An 18,344-nucleotide genomic window follows, 5' to 3' on the forward strand; every position below is an offset into this window, starting at 1 on the left:
CCGTATGGAACCAGCTGCAGTTGGTATAAATGCTTCCAGCTCCTCTCTGCAGGCCCTGTGCAAATGGCAGGGGTTCTCTGGGTTGGGGAAGCGTTTGAGGGGCAGGAAGGGAGGGGAAGGCCAGTAGTTATGTAGTTGCTATTCCAAAGAAGCTCTTAGTTTTTTTCCTTTCCTCTGTTCTTCCTCTGGTCCTGTTTGATTGATGTTTCAGGGCAGTGTCATATATAGGGGGCAAAATTCAATTAATTGGATATGAAATATTTATAACCCTGCTGTATGTGTCTATCAGAGAAGAGCCCTTAATAGATCTTCTCATTAGTATGAGCTGGTGACTCATTTCTCTGCTTTCACAGTCATTTGGAATTAAAATCCAATTAATCTAATATCCCTGTGAATGTTATTAAATTATTGGGAAAACTGCATTCAGGAGATAGGGTGAGGGGAAGAAGCTGGCCTCATGAGTACTCATTTCCTCTCTGCAAAGCACACAATGCCAGAGGACCAGCCCCCCTCCCTTTGAGTTCTTCTAGCTTTTGGGTTATGTCTACACTTGGCAAGTAAAGCACAGGATTGTGAATCAGGGCCTCTCAGCTGCCAGTGCTGACAATGCCAAAGCTCACAACACAACAACAAAAACTGAAAAACCGGGTTCTGAAACCACCGAAGCATTTGCAAGATTGTAATTAAGTGAAAAGGTAAGATTTGGACTGTTTTAAGCAGCTTTCAATGACTCTCAAGGCAGAAGCAGTATTAAAAATAAAGACTGAATGGGAAGCTACCAAGCTTCATGTAGTTCTAGAAGGTGAGTGCCTTGTAAAAAAAAGTCAGTAACAGTTTATAATTTCATAGGAATGATGAATAGAACAAAAAAACAGTCTTCTCCATGTATTTGGTAAAACAGGGACCACCGCTATTATAATTAACAAATTTTCATATCATGGGGAATTATGTTTGTCCAATGATCTATGAAGGTACTTGAAATTTTTGCATTTTGGCGGGAAGAGGGAGAGGAAAAAGATGTTGCAACAATGGCAAGCAATGTCTTGAAGTCTTGCCAACTGACTGATATTATTGAATTTTGGTGTGTTATTTGGAGATAGCTAACTCCAAACTTTAGTTATGACTGTGACATGGTTCTAGAAACCAGTGACAAACATCTCAATTCCTCTGCCCTTGCTGAATCTAGTGCTGCAGTTGGACAAACATTGACTTCCTACTGCATGCCAGGCACTCGGACAGTTACCAGGGGTTATAGTGCTGGATAGTAAATATATGTTGATAACCTGGAATGTTCCTAAAACTATGTGGTGATGAATAAGACTCAATGATTAACTTTGAGAAGCTTCTAGATAATTTAAAATGTGTGGGCTGAAAGAGGTCTGAAGGTCAGAGAGAACTTCCTGGAGGTGAGTACATTGGTTTAGGCTGTTTCCCTATTTATGCTATCCATCCCTCCCCCTCGTCTACCTTACCTTCTGTTTTGTCAAGTCTCATCTCTTTCAGGATGGCTTTCTAACTAATACAGTCCTGTATAGTAACTGTCCATCACTCACTGTCTTTGTCACTCTTTCTGCCACTAAATCAGAGTTTGCAGTTATTAATAGGTTTCTATATGTATCTTTCTATCCCTACCACATTATAAGTTGTCTGAGGAATAAGACCTTTTTTTATATTTTCTATTGCATCTCATCTGTAGCAAGCACTGATAAGAACATAGTCAACATTAAATAAAATTGTTGAACAAAAGGTTACTTAGCATTTAATGTCTGTAGCAAATACTTTTCCAAATGAAATGCAATTTATTCCATGATTTTCCATTTTCTCTTTGTCCTTAGCTCTCAAAAGTGGCTTCTCTAATTGTAAGCACTGCTGGTGGGAGTGTAAATTCATATAACCTCTATGGACAATTTAACCATATCTATAACCATTTATGAATGCATTTTCCCTTTTGATCCAGCAATTGTATTTTTGAGAGTTACTCTAGATAAATTTGCACATATGTGAAATTCTATGTATATGAAATATTCATTGCATTAATGTTTGTAGTAGTAAAAGATTAGAAACAAACCAGATGTCTGTCATTAGGGATTGAAAAAATTCTGGCATATCCATACAACAAAATATTATACAGTTATTAAAAAAAGAATGAGAATGTTTTCTACACACTGATATGAAAAGCTCTTTGAGATAAATTGGCGAAAACTGCAAGGTTCGTAACAAGATACATAATAAGCTAACTCTGTGTTAAAAAAAGGGAAGGAAAATAAATCTGCTGGTTGTACAGGTATAAAGAAACTGTTTTGAAAGAGGAACTAATAATAGTAGTTTCCTCTGAGCAAGGATGTGGGACTAGTCAGAGTTTACAGGTAAACTCATTTTTCATTCTATTATCTTTTTAAAAGTATTTTAAAATTGTATCAAAATTAGACAGAGTTTGTCCCAACCCACCAAGAAGCAGTGTCACATTCCTAGTGGCTCCTCTAGTCTGGAAAGGGTCAGCCTGTTGCTACATTTGCTTTGTCAAAAGGATTTTGATAAACAGTGTAAGCCGAAAATTTAATAACCTGCATAGACCTTACAACAAGGAGGCAAAAAATAAGTCCTGAGAACTTGGTTAAATTGGCCATTGGCAAAAGTTATAGCATAGCCAAGAGGGCTCAGGAAGCTTTTGAAACTAAACAGTGTAAGAAGGCCCCGCCCTTCACATCAACAGCCCCAAGGTCAATTTGCACATTTCTTTCCAGAAATGGCTAGCAAGTCAAGAAAGCAAAGAATTTGCTCATTCCAATTAAGTCCTTTAGACTGATGATTTTCACTACCGAGTTAAATCTCTTTCAAAGTAGATCTTTAGAAAAAGAATTCTAGTAGCACTAATGTCACATCAGGTTATACAGAGTATATAGGTGTGGTTTATCTCAAACATCCCTATCAATAATAGAGAGAACTGCATAGCCATACAAAGAAAATAAAGGAGTAGGCAACAGAAACATTACGATGTACTGTAAGCATGCTGCTTTTTTCAATGGAATACAGTTTTTAAAGTAATGAAACCCAGTGAAAAACCTCTCTGTATATCACAAACATGATCACTACTAAATGACATCAAAGCCATTTGACAGATGTCAGCTTCCACCACTAGCCTGTGTATGGAATGCAGCAAATTTTTCCCTTTTCTAAATTATTTAACAGAATCATTCCAAGATATATTAATATCTTCAGGCATTTCTAAAATGACTAAAGTGTGGAAGTCTATCCACACTTGGATAAAAAGTTCTCCTATCACTAGTTTTGAGTGACATGAAATTAATTGTGTATGCAAGTGATGGTGTGTATCTTAGAGAAAATTACAATCGTGTATATATGAAAAATACATTTTTTTTCACTGAAGTGATTATTAAATCAATCAATACCCACTATAAACTGTCATAGCTAAGATCTTTTTTCTCTTATTGAGTCATCTTTTGTGTTGACAGTAGTGGTTGCTTAAGTTGTTACTGAAGTTTTGTGTGTTTAGCTATGTTTCACAATGTTTGTACTATTTTATGAAGGACATCAACCCTGTGTAGGGAAAGATCTAAGAGAAACATCTCCATTTAAGAAAACAAGAATTTGATGAGTATGTACTTTGACTTGCAGGGACAGAGGGCTTTCCCAATACCCTGGAGAAGGCAGTAGAGCATGGTCTGAGATGAATAATATCTCTATCATAAGTAAAAATAAATGCCATCGTTACATCCAGAAAATAGGATTCTATTCGTGGAAAAGGATTAGGCAGGTATCTGTAAATCTAAACACAATGGGTTGGGTGCACCTGGTCTTTAGGGCAAATGCTTATTCAAGTTGAGGACTGATTGATTCAAAGTTAATTTAGTAAATGTGGCTCTGTTCTAAGCACAATAACTAGAAAAGCTGTAATAAAATCTGCCATGTATTTCTGTGATTTCCTTAATATTGTATAACTATGTCCTCTTCACCTTTTCTCCTTTCTGGACATTGTCATTCATAATCACACTCAAAAGCCCCATCAGACTTGGTGTCTACAGATGAATTCAATGAAGAGACCAGAAGGGGGTTCACTGTTCTACATTTGTTTGGGCCACGCAGCCTCCCACCCCACTGAGAATGCTTTGTTCCATTCTCAGTAGATTGAGGATTTGGTAATGACCTGATGCCCTGAGACCAGGACATCATCATTCAGAGGCATTGGTAAGGAGTTTCTCAAACATTACTTTAAGAGCCTCTTGCTTCCCAGAAAAATAAAAAATAAAAATAAAAAAAAATAAAGGAAAAAGAAAAGTTGGTATTGGTATGACCTTAAACATCACTTTCATAATAGATACAAAATCTTTAATATATGACAAAAGTGCTTAGGAGAAAAGGTGTTAAGAAACTTAGTTAATGTAATTGATAGCTGTGGTGTCCAACATGATTGGACAAGCAGGCTAACATAGCTTCTGAGTGATATTCAAGACCCACCTTGAGGCATTCTTGTGACAGTTTACCTGAAAACATGTTTTTATACCCACTGGGACTTTCGGCTCACCTTGCTGAGGCCAGCAGGAAAGGGCTGCCTTTCTCCCAATGTCGAGAATCCTTGGGCAGGTAGTTTCCTTCTTTGCCAGCTCAGCCCTTTCTAACTTCCTGAACCTTTCTGGGTATCGATCCTGTCCTTCCTTTCTGCTCCCAGTCACAGTTGGGCCTTCCACGGGCAACTGAGGCACTGCACAGGGGGAAAGCAGGCCTTCTCTGTGGCTTAATGACACTACAAAGAATCAGCCTGTAATTTTAAAAAGTCTCTGGTGATCTGCTTTTCGTGTTATTTAGAAACCTTCATTAACATTTCCATGGAATTTTAGATTTAGAAAATTACTTTTATGGTTCATTTGATATAAAGATTAATAAAACATTTTATCATTATAAGTACACTGGTTTGTAATATATAAAAAAGATTATATTAAACATGTTATTCTTTATAACTTGCTTTTTCATATGTTATGCAGATATGTTTTTTCCATGTTATTAGGTGTAGAAGTTATTTGTTACTGTGTAACAAATTAGCCCGAAACATAGCAGCTTAAAACAACAAACATTTGCTATCTCACACAGTTTCTGAGGGTCAGAAACACACCTTAGCTGGGGGTTCTGGCTCCAGGTCTCTCATGAGGTTGCAGCCAAGATATGAGCCAGAGCTGCTGTTGACTCAAGGCTGACTGGGGCTGAAGGATTTCACTCACAAGTCCTCAGCTTATTGTCATGGAGGGATCTTCACAGGGTTGCTTTAAGGCAGCTGTTTGACACCGGAGTGAGTGACCCGAGAAAGCAATGAGGCAACGTCCTGCATAGCTTAATCTCAGAAGTGATATATCGTCACTTCTGGCACATTCTATTGATCACACAGACCAAGTCTGGCACAGTATGGGTAGGGACTATACCAGGAGGTGGAGGCCACCTTGAAGTCTGGCTACTACTATGTGTATTTTATCTATAATGACTTTGGTTCAAAGGTCTCCTCTCACTCCTCATTCCTCCTTAGTACACACAGCATACAGGGCTGGACCAACTGCTGCCATCCTAGTCTCTCCACTGTCTCCTTCATATTCCAACCTTCAGTTATGAGTTTGCAGAGTAACTTGTATTCTTACCCATCGGCCTCTGTGCATTCTGCAATCTATACCTCTTTTTCTTGTCTAATTTCAGTCCAGGTATTAGCTCCTCTTAAAAACTACTCCTGAACCCTGAGTCTGAATTAGGTACCCCTCTTAAGTGTTCTCATGGCACACCTTTCTTCCTCTCACAAATACTTTAAGATACAATCTTAACATTGTGTTGATATGCCTGTCTCTGCTTCCAGGTTATCAGCTTCTTAAACATGAGGTCTGATGTCCTATTAATAGATTTAGGACAATGCTAGTTCTTACTACATGGTCAACAAGTTTTGTTGAATGAACAAATGGAGATACTATGAAAGTGCCTCAGGGATCTGTGGCCCATGAGAACTTGACTAGGACTTATTTTTTTTCTATCACCGTTACCATTACCATCATCGCCACTATAGTTTTGTTTATCCCCCCAGCAGCCTTCAAACTACCTAGAGCTCTACTCTGTGAGCTCTTCCAGATCCAGAGTGTGCCAGCCAGCACTGCAATTGAGTTTTGTTTTCATTATGCAGGCTTCCTGGGAAGTTTCAAATTAATTTTAATCCTCCTCTCACTTTTAAGGGCTCTAAAAAGGGCTGCGTTCCCTCCTTCCTTAGTAAACTGGGGCCTATCCCATATCACTCGGACAGCTTTCAGCCTGGCGAGGGCTGCATGCCCCTACACCCCTGTGCCTCTCGGTGCCAAGCCAGTGAGCTTCCAGACTTCCAAGCTGTGGGTGGCTTTCACCTGGGCCCTTGGAAAGCATGCCTGGTCCACAGCAGCCAGGCCAACACTCACCTGGGTCTGATGGACCTCCGCTTTTAAATTCACCTAAACAACACACAATATTTGTTTTGTTTCCTTTTACCCTTATTAAAAGCAGACAATATGAAAACAGTTATTCTGCTGAGCCTAATGTTTTTTTTTTTTTTTCTAGCAGTCTGCTTGGAGTGTTTGGTCTGAAGCTGACTATGGTACTGAGAAATACGTGTAGCCTACTTTTTCTCCTTTCCTGGTATGAAATTCTATTTTCTTGCCTAGAACCATTAAAGGTTATTCACAGATCCACTCAGGAAAATGAATATGGATAAATGGAAGCTACTCAAATAACCTCTACTACTTATTACCTACTGCGTTCCAGGCTTGGTGTTAGCATTTTCATATACTTGGTTTCATTGGAACGTCAACACAACCCTCTGCAGCAGATGCTATTATCCCCATTTCGCAGAGGTTCAGAGAATAAGTAGTTTGCTCAAGGTCACGATGCTGGTGTGTGGTAGCACTGAGATCTGGTCTCCTGTCTTCTGATTCTAAAGCTCACTGTCTTGTCACCAGCCCAGGCTCTCCTCACTCCCTCAGCTTCTTTCAACTTTCAATCTGCACGATGTCTTGGTTGCCTGAAGATAAGTTTGCCACTGAGATTGAAGGTTAGTGATTTGAAAGTTCTGGCAAATGAACGTAATGAGAGTCTATGCTTATCCACTGCTGGGCTTTTAAAGCAAGAGGTGAGCAAAGCAGGATGGCTGTGTTGCGTTTAGGGCCAAGCTTTCACAACTGGGCCCCGGGAAGATCATTTCTGCGATGGGGGGTTGAGCGAAGTGATGGCACTGCCCAGAGACAAGGCCTAGGTAGGAGGGATGCTCTCCTAGGCTTCCTCCCCTGTGGGAACCACTCAACTGCCCATCCACTGGGATGCTTCCTCTGTATTTTTCCCCCCAATAATATTTCTAGTATCCAAGGAGTAAGGGTTGCTAGGCAGGGATTAATGGTATATTGGCTGATGCTGCTGACTCTAGAAATTTCAGAGTGCCTCAGTTTCCCCAGTAAGAAGCTTGTTTTAGAACAGGAAGAGATTTGGTGATCTCTCCAGGTAACCATCGCCAGATTCCCACTGTTAGATGCACGCATAAGAGTCCTAGATTAATCTCAGGCTTGTGCCTCCCATGTGGCAGCTGAGCCATCAGGCTGGCTGTGAAACGCCTTATTTTATTTTCTGCCTAACATCAGGCTGCAAATGAAAATACCTTTTCAACCCTAGTATTATTACCCCTATGGATGGTACCTTTAATGTGTGCTATTCATTGTTATAATGGCCGCACCTGTGTAGCACGCGCACATTGAAACTGCAGCAGCTGTGGACCGTAATTGCTAAACATTATTTTGTTTCTCCCTGAAAGCTTTTGTGTGTGTGTGCATGTGTGTGCGTGCGTGTGTGTGACTGTGTGTTTGTTACATCTGTAAGGACTCTTGTCCAAAGATTCTAACCTCCTTTTTTTTTTTTTTTTCCAAACATAAGGCTAAATGTAAGTACATTTATTTCTAAATGTGTGTTTCAGAGAAACTCAGATACAACCCTTTCCCCCCTCCCCCCCGCCCCTTCCCACACACACACGTTCAGTAATAAGACTTTAGAGAGCTACTTCAGGGCGTGCGGTCTGCAGAAAGGTCCACTCTCTCCTCACTGCTGGGAGCAGCAGTCTTTATGCAGTTGGCACGCATGCTCTACCATGATTAATGCATTTGTTCCTGGATATTCAGCCCCTGGGTGTCTGCAGGACAGCGAATCAATTCAACACTTGCAGGCCCAGATTATCATCAGCGCCAAAGACATTTCTACATCGGGGACTTCCCAATTCAAAACAAGAAGGTTTCTAAGAAGAACACACGTTTTTTTCTCCTATTTCCCCTTTCATTTTTTTTTTATGCTTTGCTTTGCAGTCACTCAAGTACCCTCCCACACGATGCTGTGTCACTGAAAGGGTGCTACTCGGCCTTTCAGGTTGTGTTTTTAAAGTCAGCACTGCAGCTTGTGATTTGAGATTTAGATGGAGGTAGTCGGCACCTGAGTCTCCCTCTCTGTGACATCATCCTACCATTCCCCAGGGACCTGTCCTGACATCCAATCTGATTCCTGGCCTCGCAGGTAATATGTGATGTATACTCAGGTAATGTCTTGTGGATGACAAAAACTGTCAGTTGTTCACAGACATTTGCTTCCCCTCCTTCCCTCTCACCTACCTCATTTGCAGCGATGCCGAGGAATTTGCTGCGTCTCCAGCCAGAGGATGAGTGTAGGAGAAACTGAAGTAGCGGTCCAGCACAGAGTTGCCACTGTCAGATGGGGTGACAGGGCTCCTGGCCACCTGGCCCAAGCGCGAGAGAACAGTTCACCAGCAGCTTTTGGGACGAGCTGCAATGAGTAAGATTAGGCCTCCCCACAGCGTTTTCCACTCTATAAATAGGGCCAGCACTGACACAGGTGGACAGGGTTGTCAATCACCATCAACCATGTCCTCACAGTAATGAAGAGAGGTTCTCAGAGAAATGGTGCCCCTCCTATTAATGAATGAAGTGAGACATTGGGCTTCTGCAGAAGCTTACACATTTAGAGGGCCCAGAAGAGCGAGCATGAGGGTCCTCCAGGTGGTGCTCATGCAGCCGAGAAATAAGCTTTCTACACTTGCAGATTCTCCGTGTTAGAGACATAAACATCAGGCAAAAACATCAGAAAGATGACCTCCAGGTTTTTGTTGGGGTGGAATGTCCTGGTTCAGTGTGCCGGTGTGGTTCCTTCTTTGCTATTTATTTTTCTTTAGAGGGACAAATACATAGCTGTTCAAATAAATGAACACAGTCATATTAATTACCTTATTTATTGAAAATAGGTTTGATAGTGTGCAAAGGGCATACTAAACAGGTAAAGAGGTTATAAACATTTTATAATGAATCAGGATGTATGTGCTGCCATTGCATTTATATGCTCAAGGTATTACTGATGACTTTAAAATATCAAAATATATTTAAAAAATCAAATTCAAGACCATTTAGCTAGACAAACTTGGACTTATTTTCAAAAGCATATTCAATATTAATTTTAAAAAAGTAAAGAGAAAACATGGTTGAGAATATGCCAACCTCCCTTCAAGCCTTGTAAGAGTTAAGTCTGAGAATGAAATTTAAAAATCTGGTAAACTTTGTCAGTGTGATTGATTATTCCTGCTTTGAAGAATCTGCTTAATTGGTGAAATGGGCTTTCTGTTCTATTATGCATATGATTAGTGCCTTTATGGTGACTTGATTTTTTTTTTTTTAGCATATCAATGTTGTGCAGGCACAATGACAGAAAAGAAAGCCAAAGCAAAATTCTTCTTAACTAACCCACGTAAATGAGTTTATAAATAGGCTGGATGTCAAAGTTGTGGTGACTGCTTATTGCACTTTTGTCCAGAAGGTGGCAACATTTCCTTGAGAATTTGTAAGAAAACAGTAGCTTCAGAAAATGACAATTTATCTCCTGACATTGTGTTTTGTTCTCTTTTCAAAGGCATAGCACAAGACGCATAGTCCCATACTTCCGCTTTTCTCGCCAGATTAAAGAGAAGAATGTTGAATATTCCCCCCACCCTCTCTTATTTAAATTGCCAAGATATTCAGGGTGACAATTTTAGATGGTTAGTCTTCCTACTCTACCCCATCCCCCAGAAACGGGGTGCTTTTTGGAAGGGGATCTGCGTGAAAAGCCACTTACATTTTTTTTTTTTTTTAGACGAGGCAACCCTTGGTTGACCTCACAGATTTCAAGGACCTTGTCAGTTTACAATCCCTTATTTTTTAAAAAGTTGTTTATGTCTATAGCACCTGGCCTTCCTAGGTGGTCTCCCATCCAAGTATTAACCAAGCCAGACCCTGCTTAACTCCTGAGGTCAGACAGGATCAGGCTCGTTCAGGGTAGCATGGCCATAGATAAGAGCTATTTACATTTATGGCAGTTAAATCAGATTCTCACTCATATATCTTACTTTCTGAAAACTCCAGTGAACCTCAAGATAATTCTTTGCAATGATAATTCTTTACTCCATTTAGTGGCTCACTTACCTCTTAATGTTTGTCCATACTGGAGAGATTCAGGAGCAAGATGAAAGAGAGTGGGAAAAACAACAATAACAACGACATTTCTTTGGGATAAAGCAACAGACCACCAGAATCCTGCATGCAGTTCAAGGTCTCACTATCGAGTGGGGGAATACTACTCCAGGAATTGGAAATGGATATGTTATTCTCTACCTTCCCCTTATCCCATCTTCCCTCATTTTTCAATGTATTTCAATTTTTAGAAAGCGTACCTGCACACAAATGAGTCTGGTTTAAAGTAACTTTGAAACTGTTATTACTTTAGTCTCTGACTGAAAATATTTATGTCATATACTTTTTTCCTGATTAAGAAAGAAAGTTGGAGTTAAATGTTATTTAGCTATGGTAATTGCTCCAAATTATAATAAAAGAATAAGATTAATATTTAAAAATGCATTTGCAGTGATTCTTTGTGTTTTGTAACCTCATGTCCTTGCCTTCCTTTAATGTTGGACAAGGGGCAGTACGTACTTTCCCAGGAAATAAACATCTTTCTAACCAAATTATGGTTTTCTCTCTCTCTCTCTCTCTCTCTCTCTCTCTCTCTCTCTCTCTCCTCTCTCTCTCTCTCTCTCTCTCTCTTCCCTCCCCCCCTCTCTCTCTCACACACACACACATGCATAGACACACGGCTTTTAAGAGGATGTAGTGTATATCCTCACCTCTGGCTCAAGTGTCCCTAGTGCGATCCATAATTTCCCTTGGCCAAAGAATAGGAAGTGGCTTCTTGAACCTGTTCAAAAGGCTCTATCTGTTCCTCATGCCACATAAAGGAGCCTTCACTCTTTCTTCCTGCAGCTCCCTCTCCCTTGGACCTTGGGAGAAGACTTCTCATCCTGAGAATATTCTCTTTCTTCATCCCCTCACCCACAGACCCCTGAGTTCTTCCTCCTCTCCCCGACCCTGCCTTATCACATGACCAGTAAAGTCCTTTCCTGTTTTATTCCTGGGGGGAGGAGGAGAGCTCTTTTGATCTGCCCCAGAAACAGTGCATGTATGGGGTGACCAAACATTAGGTATGAGGGAGGAGGACACAAAATGTGCTTCCACATACGCTCATCAACCTGAAAAAATTTTAAAGATAACATTTTATAGGTTATCTATAAACATGTAATATAGTATAAAACCAATATCACAATACAAAATAACAGTTTTAAAGGATGAAATTTTATGTTTTAAAATTAGTAATATCAACTTTTCCTAAGGCTCAGAATTTTTCACCTATACATTCAGCCGGTTTAGACTTTTCCTGAAGTGACTGGACCCAAGTTGCAAATTCACTCATGTTATACTCTTGTGCCCAAAGAAAACACGACCTCTTTATTGTTCTTATCTTGCCACTAGCCCCTATCTGCTGGGTAGTTGAGGGGAAGGGCAGAGGGCCACACATTTTGGTAAAATTCCATTAACCTAGTCTGATGCATAGGTTAGCCTCTGCCTCTTTGGGTCTCTCAGAGTTTCCATCCCTGGCTCTGCTCTGCCTTCAGATGCTGTGTGACATCCTGGGGGTGAGGTCATTTGTATCACTACTGTCTTTTAAGACAAAGTGGCTGGTATTTCCTGCTCCAGTTTGGTGAACATGGAGGCATGGCTGGTTAGATCCAGCATTTGGGGTGCTGATGCACCTGCACCTACCACTGGTTTGGACCCTTTGTCCTGTTTATTAAAGGATCAACCTGAGAGCTTTGTTACCCTAACCCAGCTGGTGCTGGCCCTTTTTGCATCCTTGTTCAAGGCACAAAGTTCCTCTAGAGTCCTCATGTACACTGCTGGGAAGGGGGACGTCAGAAGACATATCAACCATTTCCACTGATGAGGTTGTCCCATCCCCCAGGCTGGGGGAGGGCTTGTTGCCACTCCCAGATACACCCTAGGAACATGCCACTAGCCCAGAGTTTGCTAGATCTCCTATACCTTTCTAGATATTACAAAAGTTCTACCCCACCCTAAGGATAAGAAATGGGCCATGAGAAGCTTGATGTTGGAATTTGGTTTCCTGGACTCTCAACTCTTCCTATGATCCCCTCCTAGAAAACCCTCCTCTGTACTCTGCTTAAAGTCTCAGAATCTTCCATCTATATGTCTTCCTCTATGGCATACCCTCTTTCTATTTTAGGGCAACAAGCGTGATGGCCTAACAGTCATAAGCAGAAAAAGAATCTTTATGCTATGGAAAAAAAAAAAATCCAAGATCCTTCTGACTTGGTTACTTATATATTGAAGGAATTTAGAAAATTTCCTTTCCCTCTCCATCTCTCTACAATGTTTGCCCTTCAAACTGTTGTTTTTCAATTTTCAATGCCTGAAGCTAAATACAAACACTTTATTTCTCTGTGAATTTCTCTTGGAATAATCTTAATGCTTTCTACCCTACCCCTGTCCTTCAATAGATACTTGCAAATGAGAGAAGGTACATATATAGAAATGCAGGAGAGAAAGCACATTAATATCTATTACCCCTCCAAGGCCTATAAGAGACCATTTTCTCCAAGTTCTACTCAGGAAATGCCACATCTTGTTTCAGGTAGTCCTGTTGGTGTGAACAACTCAGCCTGATTTGTGTGGTGTAGATGATATTTAAGGATAACTTGTGGCAAAATAGGTGTTTAGATTTGGGTTGACTCGTTTTTAAAGTTGCTTCCTGATTTATTCTAATTCCCTTATAAATAGTGTCCTTTAGATCATCTTTACCTGATAAATCATTAAAGGATTTCTGTGTGAGTATGTGTGGTGGTGGTGGTGGTAGTGGGGCGTGTGGGGTGTGGCAGAGGGAAATGTCTAAAGAAGTCCCATTTCTATATCCGTTCAATCTTTAACTCACTGATGAAAATTAGGAAGATATGTGGATGAATACCTGACAGGAACCAAACTCAGCTAAGCACTCTACTTCTTAACCAGTTTTGGCTGATAATCAGAAAAACAATTTTTTGGGCCATTCTAAGGACAACATAGTCTCCTAAAGAAAAAGCTACTCCTCTTTACTTCTGGGGAAATCCCAGTGCATGGCGTTGGGAGAGCCACAGGCCCTTTGAACCTTCCAGGTGCTCTTGGCCTCCCAAGTTCCTCCTGGTACTTTGTGGAGACTGAATCAGGGAGGGGACCTTCACCGTTAGCAAACCCAAAGTTGCTGAACGATGAAGAAATATGAGAATTCTCATTCAGAATTTCTGTCAGATAAGCACAGATTGCCTGTAGAATACGGAAAAATGACTAGATGTATTGACTCAGGAGCATGCCTGCACTTCCACCATCAACACAAGCAGTTGTTTGTTTGGACTGAGGTCCCAGCTTAGTTCATTACTGTTGGTTAGTAGGAGATTAAAAACTTGAATTTCAATGGCGTGTGTGAGGCTCAGCCTTAGTCAATATTTACACACAATGATAGTTCTCATCAAGGCATAAGGACTTAGATAGTTATGAAATGATTATACATCACAACCCATCTAGAAACAGAATTTTAATTATCAGCGGCTGCAATAACAACAAACATTTATTGAGGACCTACCCTGTGCTGTAATTGAATTAATGAATTTATTAATCGTTGTTTCCTGTTCCCATAAACATTTGCTTAAGTTCAATCTCAGTCAAATCACACAGGCACCAGACGGAGATACCTTGTCATTTAAGAAGATTAACTGTTTTCTAATAGTATTAAGAGATTTTTACTTGTGTTTGAAAGTGTAACTAAAGTTTTCTTGGCAATACCAGACTGACAGGCTACAGTCAGGAGTCTCTGTCTGCAGTGGTAAATGGTAGCAGATGTGGACTCCTCTGGAACCTCCTCCCACAGCAGGGTCCTTGGTCGTGGAAGCCTGCAGTTCCCCAACAGTTTCTTAGTGTTGGGCATGTTTGCCTCACCAGTCCTCTTGCTCCAGTGGTATTTCCTGGCCATTTGTCCATTGTATGTCCATTGTAGGGCTATGAGCAGCCCCGAGTAAATATGATTTCTTTTGTGCTGCTTGGTTCTAAAGGCCCCTTTAAACTGCCTCTGGGTAGTGACACTATTCTGTGACTGACCTTTTCTCTTCCTCCTTGGTGTCCCCTGCTGGCATCGATCTGGGGTCCTCCCTTTGACCACTAATGGGGTGACCTCTTTCCAAACATGCAGTTGGATTTTAGGTGCAAAAGTAGGATAGTTTTGTGTTTGAAGGTTCCTGCCATGTTTTGGGCATTACAACTCTTTTCATCGTCCTTATTTTATTTACTCTACTCCTACCCTACCCCAACCCATGTGTACCTCTACCCAGAATCCCTTCAGGAGGGATGGGTGGGAAAATGTACAGGGGCACTGCCCTGAAACACCCATGATTGTTTTTCAGTTCTCACTCTTAGCCAATATCCAGGGAGCTGTGGCTCCTATGATTTCTCTGTTAGGGATAGTTGGTCCTACACAGCTCCCAGGCCAAGAAGTCAAGGCCAGCTCTTGACTCCCACTTGTTTATGAGACCAATAGGACAGGATAGCTTTCTGCGATTTCAGTTTTGCTACCTTCTCAAAGTCATTTCCACTCTTTCCTTTTCTAACAGAAATGTAAGGTTTGCCCTCTCTTGCCTCAAAAACAGAAGTTCTTTCTTATTTTTGTGAAAGTCTAAGCTCAGGCAAGATTAGGAAGGAAGAGCTAGAAGTGCTTTGAGAGCATTGAGAGGGGAAGTGCCAGATCTTCTCTCTACCTAGGACTGGGAAGAGATTGGCCGTTGATGAGTTTCATCAGTAGTGGTGAACATGGATCCCCAGTGGCAGCCACCCAAGGGAGGAGCATGTGTGCTTATAGGGGATGAAGTCCTGCTCGACTTGGAGGGAGGGGTCTTCCAGTTTGTCAGATTTTCTGAGTCCCATGAATGTAGTAGAAGCAAGTGAGCTGCTATGTCCCAAAGGGCTGGGACCCTGGGGACCCTGGGGATATTCTGCATCCCCCAGTGTCTCATGTCCAGTGGAGCCTCTCTGAGATTTAGTGCTCCTTGAGATCCAGGGAACTTGGTGTGGCTTAAGGGTGAGAAACTCCCATAATGACTGAAACTGACTTTTCTCTTCTTCAGGGGCTGGATCTTAGAATTTGACTTAGATTGATTTAGAGAAAAATGAGGAAATGAGATGTTTCTTGCAATCTCTGTCCTGGTGATTGGTCATTGGCTATACTTTGTCCAGTCTTTGTACCTCTCAGAAGGGCCCGTTCAAAATCGAACCACTGCTGCTTCACCTCCTCAGGTTTGACTTGAGGAGCACGCCCAGTGGAGAACCTTGTGGGACTCTTACAACATAGGAACTGCCGAATATTCAGAATCTGAGCTCTAGATACTCACTGTAGAAGAATTTATTTTTATTTTCTTTTTTTAAAAAAATTAGTTTAAAGTATATAGAAGAATTTTTTTTTTATTGTGATGCAAAGTCTAGCGTAGACTCGAGAAGCAGATTGAACTTGTTATGGTGATAGATTTGCTTAGTGGTTTAGCAGCCTGTGAACAGAAAAAGTAGGACACACAGAGAGCAAGAAGCAGAACAAGTGGGTGAACAATGATTTGGATTGTGAAATCGGGTAGACTTTCCATTTGATGGCCTGGTTTGGGAGTAAACTTTTATTCATTATTCATTAGTACCTACTGATTTTATGCTGTATTTCCATGGCTGCCTGTATAGCCCTAAAATAAACAGAAATTACTGCAGTGAGAACTAGGTCCCTGTATTACTTTAAACTTCCAATGTTGATCTGGAGTCTTAAACACAATGATAGCAGCTCTCTATTTTCTACCTGAAGGTTTTCTGTACATAAAAGGTGATTGTTACTGACAGTACAGACGGCTCGGCAGAACTTCTTTTGGGAATCTTTAATACTATATGCATGAATGAGGAAATTCTAGTGGCACGGTAAGAGTTTATGAAGGAGGAAGCTTCCTGTCCACTCATTTTTTTTTTTTTTTTACTGAGAAAATTTAAGAGATAAGACATGATGGAGAATAGCACACATGTTCTACATAACATACATTTAGGCAATGTGCCTTCCTCTGTATTATTTACCCTGCCAGGAAGGAATGAACTTTTACCGATATACCCCTACTCATATCCCAGTAGTAGTAATAATCAAACTTATATAATAATAAATAATATATTAGCATAATAATAATCTTACTCCCTGATGATCAAATACACATATTTATATGCTTGGCTTTTTTTTCATTTTTGCCAATTTGTCTTTTCAGAAATAAAAGACACAAATTTGCTTCCTCTACACTGTGCTTTGACCATGTGAATTAATAAGCCTCGGTCTAGCGAATGAAACAAACAACAACACTAACAAAACACTATTCTACATGTAGAGAAAACAAATGATCCCATCTGAGGGTAGAGAAGACACTGGCATGAATTAAGTGGTATATATGTGCCAGGCATTTCATATATGCTATTCCATTTCATCTTCATCACGACTTTATGAGGTAGGTATTAGCATGACCATTTTACAGATACAGAAACTGTGTCTTAGAGAGCTTGGCATATTTTTTAGGGACTCACCAGGCAATGCCATGGAATTGGAATTTAAGTGTGGATCTATCTGAACCTATAGTCCATACTCATGTGTTCTATAACATTGACTCATAGACTTCAAAATTAAAACAGAGAGCAGAATTGTTACAGAAAGAGAGGGACTGAGAAATCTAGAACTACAGATTGAGCAGAATCAATAAAGAAATGGAACCTACAAAGTAACTGGCCAATTATTTAATCATGTTATGAGACAGAGATCTGACAGCTCATCCCAGAGCATGGTCTAAATTGTTGGGTTTAGATTAAAGTGTTTGAGAAATTCGCAAGAGGGTTAAAGTATAATCACTTTCTATTGCTTTATTTAAGTCATAAAAAAGATTAACATGTACTAAGCTGAACTGAAATTACAGGGGCGCAGCTAACAAGAAGTAATTTTGATTTTGACAGATTCCCTTCCTTATTCCTCAACTCGCTCCAGATGGAGGATAATGTAAACTTTATATCATAGGAATAAATGCCTATTGATTGATTAAACATTGATGATGCCACTCTGTCTCCATCTGTATATGAAAGTGGCTGTTTTCAAAATTAACCCTTTTATGGGTCTGACACATGCTATCAAGATGCATCCTGAATTTTGGAAGCCAGACTGCCCACAGCTGTGCAATTATGTAAACTAGGCTATTTTCCAGACATCATTTGCATGCAATGGTAAAAAGCTACTTTTGTAGTTTAGTTTAGATATAACACACATTGAAATACTGTTATTGACTTCTTTTCTTCAGGTGTGCAAAATGATTTAGGACTTTCCTTTTACTTCACAATAAAAATATTTTCCCTGACTATAAATTCATCGTAAAGGAGTTCCCCATTCAGTTGAAATAAATATCTTTCACTTAAGAATTTTATTTCTTATCTAGGCAGTCTTTTTGGCCTGATGAGAAACATATGTATCCTCCTCCTTGCAGCCAGAGCAGAAACTAAATGAGGGATTTGTATCTATTTTGTTTTGTTTTGTTTTGTTTTTTACCCCAACGGCAGCCTTTCTCTAATGCACAATCCTTTATTTGGTTTGTGCTTCTAAGCGTGAGAATGGCTGTTGGTTTAGAGCTACAATTCATCCCCTCCAGTGCTCTGTCCTTGATGAGAGTGTTAGGATTTAGCTAATAGCTAGGCATGGTCTTGCCGTACATCCATCTCGAAAGGCTAGTGATATAATCCAAACTATTCATTTTTGTGGTTGTTGTTTAGCAATATCTTTTGGGGGCAGCTACCACAAGCCAGGCATTGTTATGCACTGTGGAGGACACACAATCATTG

At 40.4% G+C, this 18,344-nt stretch overlaps 1 long non-coding RNA gene and 1 pseudogene across 2 annotated transcripts; one reads left to right on the forward strand and one right to left on the reverse strand.

Annotated features, from left to right (window-relative positions):
• The first annotated feature begins 897 nt into the window (after positions 1-897).
• LOC107501691 lies at positions 898-10,920 on the forward strand. Of its 2 annotated transcripts, XR_004955693.1 has the most exons (4): positions 898-1,406; positions 6,574-6,651; positions 6,972-8,559; positions 8,666-10,920. It is a non-coding gene; the product is annotated as an uncharacterized LOC107501691 (long non-coding RNA). The 2 variants fall into 2 exon arrangements; XR_001594837.2 differs by having other exon boundaries at positions 6,972-10,920.
• LOC118606894 lies at positions 10,263-10,381 on the reverse strand (annotated as a pseudogene).
• Positions 10,921-18,344: the final 7,424 nt, after the last annotated feature.

The sequence above is a fragment of the Rousettus aegyptiacus genome, unplaced genomic scaffold (genome assembly GCF_014176215.1).
Source record: "Rousettus aegyptiacus isolate mRouAeg1 unplaced genomic scaffold, mRouAeg1.p scaffold_m13_p_1, whole genome shotgun sequence".
NCBI classification, from domain to species: domain Eukaryota; kingdom Metazoa; phylum Chordata; class Mammalia; order Chiroptera; family Pteropodidae; genus Rousettus; species Rousettus aegyptiacus.